General features: G+C 41.4%; 1 protein-coding gene and 1 long non-coding RNA gene across 4 annotated transcripts in view; one reads left to right on the top strand and one right to left on the bottom strand.

Moving 5' to 3' along the window:
- TBK1 (TANK binding kinase 1) overlaps nucleotides 1–15836 on the top strand; it is an 80720-nt gene that overhangs the window by 59964 nt on the left and 4920 nt on the right. The window lies entirely within an intron of this gene.
- LOC309642040 lies at nucleotides 1509–14236 on the bottom strand. The gene is made up of 2 exons (XR_014252928.1): nucleotides 14021–14236; nucleotides 1509–1603 (listed from the first exon to the last, which is right to left on the bottom strand). It is a non-coding gene; the product is annotated as an uncharacterized lncRNA (long non-coding RNA).

Genomic DNA, 15836 nt, shown 5'->3' with positions numbered 1-15836 from the left:
ACATGACCCAAGCCTGGCCAGTCAGCAATTTCTAACATCTAGACATAGACATGTAAGTCCATCCAACCAGAGTCAGTCCTGGATCTTTCAATGGAACTTAAGAAATCAAGAATCACTCTTTCTGCTAGATGTAGGCCAGGAGTTGCTGACAGTCATCTTACCACCCTGAAAGGAGACCTTCCTGAAGATGAAGCCATCACAGAGGGAAGGAGAGCAGAGAGATGGAGATAGATCAAGAGCCAATGAGCTTGTTTGAGCTCCTAGATCCAGCCATACCTGAATGTAATATATGCTTGCACTTATAGGCAATATCATTGGTTTGCAAAAATACAGAGAAGCCTAACCAACAGATTGTTCTCCCAAATTATTGCTATGACAAGCAAAGAGAAGAGATAAATCTCAAGGGACTCGATCTTCATATCTTACGGCAATCCGGCTTGGTGAGAGGTTTTCTCTCAAGTACTATGCATATGCCCTGCTACCTGAGACTCTATACTGTACCCTTTTCTACTAAGCTACTCCCATCTAAGAAGAGCTTAACCCCATAACCTTGGGAGTCAACCACAGTCAAGATAATTAACACATCCATCACTCCCCAAAACTTCCTCGTGCCCCTTTATAATCCTTCCTTTAACCCGTCTTGCCTCCACCATGTAACCCCTAATCTGCTTTCTGTTGCTGTAGATTAGTTTGCATTTTCTGGAAAGTTATGTACATGGAATCTTACAAACATGCACTCTTTTTGTCTGGCTTCTTTCAGTATAATTATTCTGAAATTCATCTGTACTGTTGTGTGTATCAAAATAGTTCCTTTTTTTAAATTTGCTGAATGGTATCTCATTGTACCGTAATTTGTTTATCCATTCATCTGCTGATGGACATTTGAGTTGTTTCTAGTTCGGGGCTACTAAAAAATAAAGCTGCTGTGAATATTTGTGGACAAGTCTCTGTATGGACAAAGTCTTCCCTTTCTCTTGGGTACATACTTAGGAATGGAATGGCTGGGTCATATGGTAGCTGTATATTTAATTTTTTAAGACACTGTCCAACTATTCTTCCCAAATAGTCCTACCACTTTACATCCGCATCAGCAGGGAGTGAGAAAGAGTTCCAGTAACTCCTCCTCCCCAACACATGCTATGGTCACTCTTTCATTTTAGCCATTCTAAAAGGTGTGTAGCAGTATTGCACTGTGGTTGCATTTCACTTGCATTTCTCTAATGACTAATGATGTCAAGCATCTTTTTATGTACTTATTTGCCATCTGTATATCTTTTTTTTTGGTGAAGTCTGTTCAAATCTTTGGCCCATTTTTTAAATTGACTTTTTACTTTCTAGTTATTAAGTTTTGAGATTTGTTATATTTTCCTGTTACCAGATATGTGATTTGCAAATATTTACTCTCAGTCTGAGGTGTGTCTTTTCATTCTCTTGACTGTCTTTTGAAGAGAAGAGGCTCTTAATTTTGATGAAATCTGACTTACAATTTTTTCTTTTATTAATTATGCTTTTTAAAAAATTTTTATTTATTTATTTATTTTTGGCTGTGTTGGGTCTTCGTTTCTGTGCGAGGGCTTTCTCTAGTTGCGGCAAGTGGGGGCCGCTCTTCATCGCGGTGCGCAGGTCTCTCACTATCGCGGCCTCTCTTGTTGCGGAGCACAGGCTCCAGACGCGCAGGCTCAGTAATTGTGGCTCACGGGCCTAGTTGCTCCGCGGCATGTGGGCTCTTCCCAGACCAGGGCTTGAACCCGTGTCCCCTGCATTGGCAGGCAGATTCTCAACCACTGCGCCGTGTCTTATCTAGGAAATCGTTGCTAACCCAATGTCATAAAGATTTCCTCCTATGTTTTCTTCTAGAAATTTTGTGGCTTTAGGTTTCACATTTTTAGATCCATGATCCATTTGGAATTAACTCTTGTATATGGTGAGAGGTATGAATTGAGGTTTATTTTAAAATATGCAAAAAGCATATGAATGTCCAATTGTCCCAGCACCATTTATTAAAAAGATTATCCTTTCTCCACTGAGTTTTGTACCTTTGTCAAAAATCAGTTGACCAAGTATATGTGGGTTTATTTCTGGACCCAGAAATACTCTTTTTAAATTTTTTTATTGTGGTAAAATGTATAAAACAGAAAAGTTGCTCTTTTAACCATTTTTACATATACAATTAAGTGGCAGTACATTCACAATGTTCAACCATCATCACTATTTTTTCCAAGATGAACATTTTAAAAATCTCACTTTCTTCTTGGAAATTTTGAATTGCACTTCATCACACTCCCAGATTTGTTTTAATATGATGTTGATGCTTCAGAAAGATGAACCATATTTAGCCTGTAGCTTTGTGTGAATTCCACGGCATCCCTCCCTCCCTAGGTTGTGCAAACTCCACTTCGAGAATCTCAGAGGAAATCAGAATTTACAGAGACCTCCGAGGTCACCTAGAAGCGCCCCTTCGTTTTACAGATGCGAAAACTGAGAACCCAGATCACACGCTGGTAAATGACAGAGCCAGCTGAGAAATAAGAAAGGCTATTTTTGTGCTGCTGAGGGTTTTGTACCAAATCCTGACCACCTCTCTCTATGCGATATGGCTTTGGTGAAATGAACTGTCCTCTCTGCCTCGGGGCAGAAAACTGAAGCAAGGCCACCTTCCTCAGAGATCTGACCTGAGAGTTTAACCAAGGGATAAAAATACTTCAAAGTCGACAACAGGGGGCGACCAGGGACAGAAAAGCACAGCTACTCGGGATTTCTAACCCCAAGAAAGGCGGCCACTGGGAAGAGAATGCTTAGAAAGAGTTCTCACGGGTGGCAAGGACGACACTGAACAGCAATTCGTGCTCTCAGGAACCGCGGATTTTCAGTGCAAATAGAAAACTGTCCCACTAATGGACCTGGTTGACGTAGGCAGCCTCACTTCTCCTAATTCTTGACTATTGTTGTAAGGGGTTCCTTTCCCCCAAACACTGGGAATCATGACCTGATATATTGTATGAAGTGGGGTTTCCTAGTATTCTTGGAAGTAGTTAGAAACCATTACCCAATCAATCACCAGCCCTGCTCATAAATGCAAATTTTCTTAACGGGAAAAGCACAGGGCTTTCTTCATCAACAATTATAATAGCAATGGCTAACTCTCTGCAGAGGCCTGCTATGATGCTGGGCATCATTCTAAGCACTTTTCATACTTATCAAGTCAGTGCAATGGGGACTATCTTACAGAAGAAGAAATGGAGGCACAGAGAGGTTAAATAAGTTGCCAAAGGCCACACAGCTCACCTAGACCATCTGTGTCCAGAGGCCTTCACAACTGCAATACAGTCATCTCTGATCAAGACTGTCGTCTGAGAGATGCTCCCTTGACCTCTTCTAACCTGATTTATGGACCTGGTTGTGAAAGTTTGACAGCCCTGATGAGCAGAGCCGCTGAGCACACTGGTGGCCAGTTGGAAAAGGGCGTGGAGGGAGGCTTGGCCTCCTGGTGGGCTCTGAGTCACACAGGTCAGGGGGGGCTGGCCTGCTCAGCCTGTCACCCTCAGCTGTCTCTCTGTGCTGCACACGGAGCCGGGTCTCAGAGATGGGAACTGCGATTTATAAGCTCTGGGGCAAAATCAACTTTCAGGTGAAGAAAACCCACATACCCGGTAGGTTCCCCTTGCTTCTGACAGTCTGACAGCACCCAGGCTGCCAGGAGGGTTGTCTCCACGTTGGTTCAGTTGTTTGTGCCTTTGATGTTACAGAAGGACCCAGCTGGCCTTTAGGGCTGAGGATAATAGCTTCAGCGGGGCCTGTTGTTTGGGTTTCTTGTCATCTGAGTTCGTTTATAAGCCAGCTCACAAGTAAGCTTTATTCCTTGTAGGCCAATGTGCTTTAATGTTGCATGAGTTAAACAAAGAGTGGTGACAGCGAACCTCTGCAGCTTCTTTCTGTTACAGGACAGTTCAGGAGGTTTAATTTTCCATACCAGATGGAACAGTAACTCCAGCATTATTTTGACCAGTTATAAATATCTAAGACATGTGTCTTGCCGGCCAGATTCTTCCTAAAAGGATTCAAGGACCTCCAGGCATTAGTCCTCAGTTCCTAAGTCTTTCTTGAGAAGTGAAAGAAATTGCATTCGGGCTCGCAGTGTAGATGGGGAATGGTGGGAAATGTCTGGTGATGGGGGGCACCTGTATAATCAGAGGAGTTTCCAATAGCTTCAAAAGTTGGTAGAGCTTTATTAGCAACAAAATCTAAATGAGGGTTCAACAGAAGTTAAACAATAAGTAAAAGAGGGGTATCTCCCACATTTCTCTTGCCAGTGACTGAGAGATTACCCATCCTGAGGCTAGTAAAGGCCTCTGCAAGGTTGGGGGAGAGCAGGAGGTGGCTCACAGTGTGTGTGTGTGTGTGTGTGTGTGTGTGTGTGTGTGTGTGTGTGTGTGTGTGTGTGTGTGTGTGTGTGTGTGTGTGTGTGTAGAGTGAGAAGGTGAGAAGGGCTGTAATGGATCCAGAGGGGAATTCTCTAGCTGGTTTAAAGCCATGAGCCGTCCCGTTTCTCGCCATGAGCAGCAAGATGGCAGTCCTTATGCTAAGCTATGGAAAACATTGCCGGGGCTGTGTGTCTGCCACGTGACCATTTTATTGCTATTGTCTAGAGGTTCTTACAAAACCAATAAGCGGTTGTATTTCTAGAATAGCTTGCCTGGTCCTCCGGCAAAGCATTGCCATGTTTGATCATATCTAAGACACCATCAATCGTGATGTTTTATGAACCACTAAGAAAGGAGAATGCTGTCAATTATATGATATGCCATTCATTGTAAGACAGATGCTCATTTCAGAGATGTTTACATGTTAAGAAAAAGTGTCTTTCAGTATAGATGCGATTTGGTAGATAGCCTCCCAAAGTTCCTTCGAGTCTTGTCAATCAGTGCTTCCTCATAACAGTATTTCCATCCCACTAAAACTCCATTTACAAGAAGTGGATGAAACTTTCCTGATGCTTGGGTTTTGCTTTCCCTTTTTTCAAGTATGCTTTTCATAAAAGGAAATAGTGGGCCTGCAGTAGGCCTGACATTATAGTGATAGAGATTTAAATTAATTATGAATGAGAAACAAAAATACATCAAAAGGGAAAATGTTTCCTAATGTCATTAGTGAATTTCCTCCTAGAATGGTTCCTGGAATAGTTGACTAGCACACGGCTCTCTAATTTGATTTGCCTGTGTTGGGTTTATTACCACATAGACACATGTAAATAATTGTTATTATTTATGTCAATCTAGTGCTCAGATAAGGGAGAGCTGTGGAGCTTTCAAAAAAAAAAAAAAAAAAGGATAGTGCACAACCTTGGAAGGGAAAACAATGGAATAAGGGATTGGGATGTATCCCTGCACTTTGCTCCACGCTTGTCTGACTTGGCTTCTCTATGCCATGTGCCAGGGCTGACCCAATTGTTTTCTTGAAACTTTCTCCTATCTTGACTTCCTTCCCCACACTCTTGCTTCTTTCTCCTCTTGCCTCTCTGAATTTTACTTCTCAGTCTTCTTCAAAGCACCCCTTCAATATCAGTGATCTTTCCTTATCCTAGTTCTCACTATAGTAGGAATAGCTGCCACTCTGTGTGAGCTCCTATTCTAGAACATTCTAGGACTTAACATGTTACATCATTTTAAGGCTCGCAGGAGCATAGTGAGACTCCATCATGCCCTCTGCTCACAGAGGGTAACTTGAGCTTCAGAGTGGCCTAGTAACTTGTGCAAAGCCTCACAGCTAGTAAGAGCTGGGGGCAGAGTTCAAATCCAGACGGTCTGACCAACAAACCACACTCTTTCCAGTAGGCCACTCTCCTTCTGAGGCAGCTCTCAGTCACACCCAGATCTTCCCATACAACTTGATAAGCTAAATGACTCCCCATCTCCAACCCCATCTCAGCTCTCCTTCCTGAACTGCAGACTCACATACCCAGCTACTTACTGGACATCTTCCCTCATATTCCACTGGCACCTGAACCTCAGACTGCCCAGAGCACACCCATTCATCTTTTCTACTGGTGTCCTTACCATCCGAAAGGCATCTGCTGACACCCATTCATCTTTTCTACTGGTGTCCTTACCATCCGAAAGGCATCCTCTGACACCCATTCATCTTTTCTACTGGTGTCCTTACCATCCGAAAGGCATCCGCTGGGAGTTATCTTAGGGTCCTCTCGCCCCATATCAAAATCCTGACGAGCCTAGTTTGCTAGGGCTGCCGTAACAAAACAGCACAGATTGGGTGGCTTAAACAGCAGAACTTTAGTGTCTCCCAGTTCTGGAGGCTAAAAGGCCAAGTTCAAGGTGTCGGCAGGTTTAGTTTCTTTTGAGGCCTCTCTTCTTGGCTCGTAGGTGGCTGCCTTCTCACCGTGTCCTCACATGGTTGCCCCTTAGGCTGTGTCCTAATATCCTCTTCTTATAAGAACACCAGTCATACTGCATTAGAGCCCACCCATATGGCCTCATTTTATCTTAATTACTTCTTTAAAGGCACTATCTCCAAATATGATCATATTCTGAGCTACTGGGGGTTAGGTCTTCAACAAATGAATTTGGGGAGGACACAGTTTACCCCATGCCACTAGCTTTTAGGCATCTCTCAAATTTGACTTTCCATCTTCATCCCTGATGCCAGCCTTTTAGTTGAGGACTATGCCACTTCTCACCATTAAGGTACTCTCACCGTTATGAATATTATAAGTAATTTATTTCTGCTTCCAACAGAATTGTATGAGCTCTGTATAAAACACAGAAAAGCACAAATAAAAAAATAAAATCCCTATAATCGATAACTGACATATATCCTTATTTTTTTCTATGTATGTATTTTTAAACACCAAATCATAACATATATTCTCCTTTATAATTTGACTGTCTCCTTTAAGAATTTCTCATGCCATTGAGTATTATTCTGCAACATCATTTATTGATCATGTCACAGTTATTGCATCACATGGATGCACCACATTAACTGACTTCCCACTGTTGTACATTTGATTTGCTACCGAGTTTTCACCATTACAGTGAAGACCCCTGTTCATAAGTCTTTCCTCACATCATGATTATTTCCTTAGGGTAAGTTCTTAGGAGCAGTGTTATTGGGTCAAAGTGTTAGTACAGTCTGAACATTTTTGATATATGTTCATGTTCACAAATTGCCTTCCAAAAGAGCCTGTTTCAGTTTGTACTCCTGCCAGCACTTTTTTTTTTAATTTTATTTTATTTATTTTTTTATACAGCAGGTTCTTATTAGTCATCTGTTTTATACACATCAGTGTATACATGTCAATCCCAATCTCCCAATTCATCCCACCACAACCCCCACCCCCGCCACTTTCCCCCCTTGGTGTCCATACGTTTGTTCTCTACATCTGTGTCTCAATTTCTGCCCTGCAAACCAGTTCATCTGTACAATTTTTCTGGGTTCCACATATATGCGTTAATATACGATATTTGTTTTTCTCTTTCTGACTTCACTCTGTATGACCGTCTCTAGATCCATCCATGTCTCTACAAATTACCCAATTTCGTTCCTTTTTATGACTGAGTAATATTCCATTGTATATATGTACCACATCTTCTTTATCCATTCATCTGTTGATGGGCATTTAGGTTGCTTCCATGACCTGGCTGTTGTAAATAATGCTGCAATGAACATTGGGGTGCATGTGTCTTTTTGAATTATGGTTTTCTCTGGGTATATGCCCAGTAGTGGGATTGCTGGGTCATATGGTAGTTCTATTTTTAGTTTTTTAAGGACCCTCCATACTGTTCTCCATAGTGGCTGTATCAATTTACATTCCCACCAACAGTGCAAGAGGGTTCCCTTTTCTTCACACCCTCTCCAGCATTTGCTGTTTGTAAATTTTCTGATGATGCCCATTCTAACTGGTGTGAGATGATACCTCATTGTAGTTTTGATTTACATTTCTCTAATAATTAGTGATGTTGAGCAGCTTTTCATGTGCTTCTTGGCCATCTGTATGTCTTCTTTGGAGAAATGTCTATTTAGATCATCTGCCCATTTTTGGATTGGGTTGTTTGTTTTTTTAATATTGAGCTGCATGAGCTGTTTATATATTTTGGAGATTAATCCTTTGTCCGTTGATTCGTTTGCAAATATTTTCTTCCATTCTCAGGGTTGTCTTTTCATTTTGTTTGTAGTTTCCTCTGCTTTGCAAAAGCTTTTAAGTTTCATTAGGTCCCATTTGTTTATTTTTGGTTTTATTTCCATTACTATAGGGAGTGGATCAAAAAAGAAATGGGAACATATTGTATATGTATAACTGATTCACTTTGTTATAAAGCAGAAGCTAACACACCATTGTAAGGCAATTGTACTTCAATAAAGATGTTAAAAAAAAAAAAAAGGAAAAAAAAAAAAGATCTTGCTGTGATTTATGTCAAAGAGTGTTCTTCCTATGTTTTCCTCTAAGAGTTTTATAGTATCCGGTCTTACATTTAGATCTCTAATCCATTTTGAGTTTATTTTTGTGTATGGTGTTAGGGAGTGCTCTAATTTCATTCTTTTACATGTAGCTGTCCAGTTTTCCCAGCACCACTTATTGAAGAGACTGTCTTTTCTCCACTGTATATCCTTGCCTCCTTTGTCATAGATTAGCTGACCATAGGTGCGTGGGTTTATCTCTGGGCTTTCTATCCTGTTCCATTGATCTATATTTCTGTTTTTGTGCCGGTACCATATTGTCTTGATGACTGTAGCTTTGTAGTATAGTCTGAAGTCAGGGCGTCTGATTCCTCCAGCTCCGTTTTTTCCCCTCAAGACTGCTTTGGCTATCTGGGGTCTTTTGTGTCTCCATACAAATTTTAAGATTTTTGTTCTAGTTCTATAAAAAATGCCATTGGTAATTTGATAGGGATTGCACTGAATCTGTAGATTGCTTTGGGTAGTAGAGTCATTTTCACAGTATTGATTCTTCCAATCCAAGAACATGGTATATCTCTCCATCTGTTTGTGTCATCTTTGATTTCTTTCATCAGCGTCTTATAGTTTTCTGAGTACAGGTCTTTACCTCCTCAGGTAGGTTTATTCCTAGGTATTTTATTCTTTTTGTTGCAGTGGTGACTGGGATTGTTTCCTTAATTTCCCTTTCTGATCTTTTGTTGTTAGTGTATAGGAATGCAAGAGATTTCTGTGCATTAATTTTGTATACTGCAACTTTACCAAATTCATTGATTAGCTTGAGTAGTTTCCTGGTGGCATCTTTAGGATTCTCTATGTATAGTATCATGTCATCTGCAAACAGTGACAGTTTTACTTCTTCTTTTCCAATTTGTATTCCTTTTATTTCTTTTTCTTCTCTGATTGCCATGGCCAGGACTTCCAAAACTATGTTGAATAATAGTGGCAAGAGTGGACATCCTTGTCTTGTTCCTGATCTTAGAGGAAATGCTTTCAGTTTTTCACCATTGAGAATGCTGTTTGCTGTGGGTTTGTCATATATGGCCTTTATTATGATGAGGTAGGTTCCCTCTATGCCCACTTTCTGGAGAGTTTTTTATCATAAATGGGTGTTGAATTTTGTCAAAAGCTTTTTCTGCATCTATTGAGATGATCATATTGTTTTTATTCTTTTGTTAATATGGTGTATCACATGGATTGATTTGCCTATATTGAAGAATCCTTGCATCCCTGGGATAAATCCCACTTGATCATGGTGTATGATCCTTTTAATGTGTTGTTGGATTCTGTTTGCTAGTATTTTCTTGAGGATTTTTGCATCTATATTCATCAGTGATATTGGTCTGTAATTTCCTTTTTTTGTAGTATCTCAGTCTGGTTTTGATATCAGGGTGATGGTGGCCTCATAGAATGAGTTTGGGAGTGTTCCTTCCTCTGCAATTTTTTGGAAGAGTTTGAGAAAGATGGGTGTTAGCTCTTCTCTAAATGTTTGATAGAATTCACCGGTGAAGCCATCTGGTCCTGGACTTTTGTTTGTTGGAAGATTTTTAATCACAGTTTCAATTTCATTACTTGTGATTGGTCTGTTCATATTTTCTATTTCTTCCTGGTTCAGTCTTGGAAGGTTATACCTTTCTAAGAATTTGTCCATTTCTTCTAGGTTGTCCATTTTATTGGCATAAAGTTGCTTGTAGTAGTCTCTTAGGATGCTTTGTATTTCTGCGGTGTCCATTTTAACTTCTCCTTTTTCATTTCTAATTTTATTGATTTGAGTCCTCTCCCTCTTTTTCTTGATGAGTCTGGCTAATGGTTTATCAATTTTGTTTATCTTCTCAAAGAACCAGCTTTTAGTTTTATTGATCTTTGCTATTGTTTTCTTTGTTTCTATTTCATTTATTTCTGCTCTGATCTTTATTATTTCTTTCCTTCTACTAACTTTGAGTTTTGTTTATTCTTCTTTCTCTAGTTGCTTTAGGTGTAAGGTTAGATTGTTTATTTGAGATTTTTCTTGTTTCTTGAGGTAGGCTTGTATTGCTATAAACTTCCCTCTTAGAACTGCTTTTGCTGCATCCCATAGGTTTTGGATCATCGTGTTTTCATTGTCATTTGTCTCTAGGTATTTTTTGATTTCCTCTTTGATTTCTTCAGTGATCTCTTGTTTATTTAGAAATGTATTGTTTAGCCTCCATGTGTTTGTGTTTTTTATGTTTTTTTCCCTGTAATTGATTTCTAATCTCATAGCATTGTGGTTGGAAAAGATGCTTGATATGATTTCAATTTTCTTAAATTTACCGAGACTTGATTTGTGACCCAAGATGTGATCTATCCTGGAGAATGTTCCGTGTGCACTTGAGAAGAAAGTGTAATCTTCTGTTTTTGGATGGAATGTCCTATAAATATCAATTAAATCTATCTGGTCCATTGTGTCATTTAAAGCTTGTGTTTCCTTATTAATTTTCTGTCTGGATGATCTGTCCATTGGTGTAAGTGAGGTGTTAAAGTCCCCCACTATTATTGTGTTACTGTCAATTTCCTCTTTTATAGCTGTTAGCAGTTGCCTTATGTATTGAGGTGCTCCTATGTTGGGTGCATATATATTTATAATTGTTATATCTTCTTGATCCCTTGATCATTCTGTAGTGTCCTTCCTTGTCTCTTGTAACATTCTTTATTTTAAAGTCTATTTTATCTGATATGAGTATTGCTACTCCAGCTTTCTTTTGATTTCCATTTGCATGGAATATCTTTTTCCATCCCCTCACTTTCAGTCTGTATGTGTCCCTAGGTCTGAAGTGGGTCTCTTGTAGACAGCATATATATAGGTCTTGTTTTTGTATCCATTCAGCAAGCCGGTGTCCTTTGGTTGGAGCGTTTAATCCATTCACGTTTAAGGTAATTATCGATATGTATGTTCCTATGACCTTTTTCTTAATTGTTTTGGGTTTGTTTTTGTAGGTCCTTTTCTTTTCTTGTGTTTCCCACTTAGAGAAGTTCCTTTAGTATTTGTTGTAGAGCTGGTTTGGTGGTGCTGAATTCTCTTAGCTTTTGCTTGTCTGTAAAGCTTTTGATTTCTCCATCGAATCTGAATGAGATCCTTGCTGGGTAGAGTAATCTTGGTTGTAGGTTCTTCCCTTTCATCACTTTAAATATATTGTGCCACTCCCTTCTGGCTCATAGAGTTTCTGCTGAGAAATCAGCTGTTAACCTTATGGGAGTTCCCTTGTATGTTATTTATTGTTTTTCCCTTGCTGCTTTCAGCTGCTTGTCCTTAATTTTTGCCAATTTGATTACTGTGTGTCTCAGCATGTTTCTCCTTGGGTTTATCTTGTATGGGACTCTCTGTGCTTCTTGGACTTGGGTGGCTATTTCCTTTCCCATGTTAGGGAAGTTTTCAACTATAATCTCTTCAAATATTTTCTCGGATCCTTTCTCTCTCTCTTCTCCTTCTGGGATCCCTGTAATGCGAATGTTGTTGCATTTAATGTTGTCCCAGAGGTCTCTTAGGCTGTCTTCATTTCTTTTCATTCTTTTTTCTTTATTCTGTTCCACAGCAGTGAATTCCACCATTCTGTCTTCCAGGTCACTTATCTGTTCTTCTGCCTCAGTTATTCTGCTATTGATTCCTTCTAGTGTATTTTTCATTTCAGTTATTGTATTGTTCATCTCTGTTTGTTTGTTCTTTAATTTTTCTAGGTCTTTGTTAAACATTTCTTGCATCTTCTCGATCTTTGCCTCCATTCTTTTTCCGAGGTCCTGGATCATCTTCACTATCATTATTCTGAATTCTTTTTCTGGAAGGTTGCCTATCTCCACTTCATTTAATTGTTTTTCTGGGGTTTTATCTTGTTCCTTCATCTGGTCCATAGCCCTCTGCCTTTTCATCTTGTCTGTCTTTCTGTGAATGTGGTTTTTGTTCCACAGGCTGCAGGATTGTAGTTATTGCTTCTGCTGTCTGCCCTCTGGTGGATGAGGCTATCTGAGAGGCTTGTGCAAGTTTCCTGATGGGAGGGACTGGTGGTGTGTAGAGCTGGCTGTTGCTCTTGGGGGCAGAGCTCAGTAAAACTTTAATCTGCTTGTCTGCTGATGGGTAGGGCTGGGTTCCCTCCCTGTTGGTTGTTTGGTCTGAGGCAACCCAACACTGTAGCCTACCCAGGCTCTTTGGTGGGGCTAATGGTCGACTCTGGGAGGGCTCACGCCAAGGAGTACTTCCCAGAACTTCTGCTGCCAGTGTCCTTGTCCTCACCGTGAGACACAGCCACCCCCCGCCTCTGCAGGAGACCCTCCAACACTAGCAGGTAGGTCTGATTCAGTCTCCTATGGGGTCACTGCTCCTTCCCCTGGGTCCCAATGCACACACTACTTTGTGTGTGCCCTCCAAGAGTGAAGCCTCTGTTTCCCCGAGTCCTGTCGAAGTCCTGCAATCAAATCCCGCTAGCCTTCAAAGTCTGATTCTCTAGTAATTCCTCCTCCCATTGCCGGACCCCCAGGTTGGGAAGCCTGACATGGGGCTCATAACCTTCACACCAGTGGGTGGACTTCTGTGATATAAGTGTTCTCCAGTTTGTGAGTCACCCATACAGCAGTTACAGGATTTGATTTTATTGTGATTGCTCCCCTCCTGCCATCTCATTGTGGCTTCTCCTTTGTCTTTGGATGCGGGGTATGTTTTTTGCTGAGTTGCAGTGTCTTCTTGTCAGTGTTTGTTCGGTGGTTAGTTGTGATTTGGTGCTCTCACAAGAGGGAGTGAGCACACGTCCTTTACTCCACCGTCTTGAACCAATCTGTGCCAGCACTCTTTGAAAGTATCAAATTCTCAGCATTCTCACCAGCACTGTGTATTTGCTGACTTTCTAGGTGAAAAATGTTCTCTAGTTTTCACTGGATGATGACAGTGCCAGCTGCCTTACAGTGATTTCATTCTAAAGCACAGCAGTCTCCAAACTAGAGTGTGCTCAAGGCCAACTCTCAAGCTCCTACAACTTGAGCCCTCAGGTCTGTAGCCCACCAGTCCTTCTCTTCAGCCCCCAGCTCTGTCCTGTAGCACAAAAAGCCTTGCACAAGTGCCCCTGTCCTGTGACACCTCAGCCCATGTGTTTAACTGCAACCAACACCACTACCCCAACCAACACCATTACTCTTGACCAACCCTTGGGCCTCAGGGTGATCACACTGGCATCTCCTGTTGAAGGAGGACCCAGGCAATAGGCCTGCATGGGCCCTGGGACCAGGCTGGAGACCATTTGGACAGAGAAATTCTGAGTCCTGGGTACCCAGAGGGTGATACCCAGAAGGCAGCCATGTTGGCTCCAGGTGGGCATGCCCCATGAGCTCCGTGGAGAGGGTGTGGTCACAGGGAGGCCAAGACAGGAGTCTAGGCAATACTATGTGTGTACCTGCAGGTGTGCAAGATAATCCACTAGGGACTGAGAAGATATTAGACATTCTATCAGTATCATCCTTAAAATTTTCTATTCTTTTTTTTTTTTAATAAATTTATTTATTTATTTATTTATGTCTGTGTTGGGTCTTCGTTTCTGTGTGAGGGCTTTCTCCAGTTGCAGCGAGCGAGGACCACTCTTCATCGCAGTGCACGGGCCTCTCACTGTCGCGGCCTCTCTTGTTGCGGAGCACAGGCTCCAGACGCGCAGGCTCAGTAGTTGTGGCTCACAGGCCTAGTTGCTCCATGGCATGTGGGATCTTCCCAGACCAGGGCTCGAACCCGTGTCCCCTGCACCGGCAGGCAGACTCTCAACCACTGCGCCACCAGGGAAGCCCTGAAATGACTTTTTAATTTATCTCCTTCCTTGAATCTTTCTGATTCCCCATCCACTCGCCATACTGCTACCAGAAGAACTTTTTTTTTTTTTTGTAACAATATAGACCTGATTTTATCACACTTCTGCTTAAAATATTTCCATTGTTTTCCATTGCCCTCTGGTTCGGCTTTTCAAGGTCTCCTGCCCCTGAATCCATCCTGCCTCGCAGCCCCCTGAGGTCAGTTGCTGAGTCAGCAGCACTTTCTCTGTCCAGCCTCCATCACTCGCATACATACGATGCTGCTTCTGCTTGAGCTGTCCTTCCTCACCTCCTCCGATGACAATCAGCTAATTCCTAGACCACTTCACCTTAAGTGTCATCTCCTCTAGGAGCCTTCCTCGGCCTTCCCAGACTGACTTAGGCATCTGTCCTCTGCCCCCCTCCGTACTGTTATAGCATTTGCCACGCTATATTGTGAGTGCAATGCATCTCTTATCTGTTTCTCCCACTGAGAGTAGGGTCCTCTCTGACTGCATACTTAACTGTCTAATGCTCCTGGGGATGAAGTAGGCACAGACATTTGTTGCATGGATATAAGAATGTAGGCATGCATGCAGAGTTAGTCCTGCAAGTTAGTTGGCTGTGACGCTATAGACTGTGGCTTCTAGGTCACCTCTGGATGCCATTTTGAAAGCCAGGTCCCTGTTAACCTCCAATAGGTTTAATCCTAGCATCAGCACGCAAAACATTTTTATAATAATGATGATGTAGGCTGCTTTATCCTTGGCTAGAAGAAGAACTACATGTAGAGCCCCACTCCAAATTTTCCTTTGGGGTTCTTCTTGCCTGGACACCACTTTCATAGGGAAAGTTATTTCATAATAAGGCCCTTTAAGTATATCATAATATAAGCTATATATGCTTGAATGGGTTCCATTACTAGACTACTGTTTAGAGAATTCTATTAGCTGGTGAATAGAGTTGTAGAAGTTCTTATCTGTGTGTTGTGATGTGGCTGAAAGAGCTGTTTTAGAGAGATTTACATTGGAAAACAGTTTGGCAGTTTGTCAAAAAATTAAACAGAGCTACCATATGCCCCGGCAATTCCACTCCTAGGAATGAAAACAACCCAGTGTCCATCAAGTGATGAATAGATAGACAAAATGTGGCACTTCCAGGCAATGAGAGATTATTCAACAATAAGGAGGAATGAAATTCTGATACATGCTACAACATGGATGGACCTTAAAAACATTGTGCTAAGTGAAAGGAGCCAGACACAAAAGGCCACATATTGTATGATTCCATTGACACAATATGTCCAAAATAGACAAATCCGTAGGAACAGAAAGTAGATCAGTGGTTTCCAGGGGATAGAGGAAGAAGGAAATGGGGAGTGGCCCCTAACAGGTAGAGGGCTTGTTCTTGGGGTGATGGAATTGTTCTGGAATTAGGTTATAGTGATGGTTGTACAACATTCTGATTATACTAAAAATCATTGGATTTTACTTTTTTTTTTTTTTTTGGCTGCGTACTTTGCAGAATCTTAGTTCCCCGACCAGAGACTGAACCCAGGCCTCAGCAGTTAAAGCACCGAGTCTTAACCACTGGACCACCAGGGAATTCCCTGA

The sequence above is a fragment of the Balaenoptera physalus genome (assembly GCF_965194825.1).
Source record: "Balaenoptera physalus genome assembly, chromosome: 13".
In the NCBI taxonomy this organism is placed as follows: Eukaryota; Metazoa; Chordata; class Mammalia; order Artiodactyla; family Balaenopteridae; genus Balaenoptera; species Balaenoptera physalus.
The sequence above is the reverse complement of the archived record's forward strand: the minus strand, read 5'-3'. Positions and strand labels throughout refer to the sequence as shown.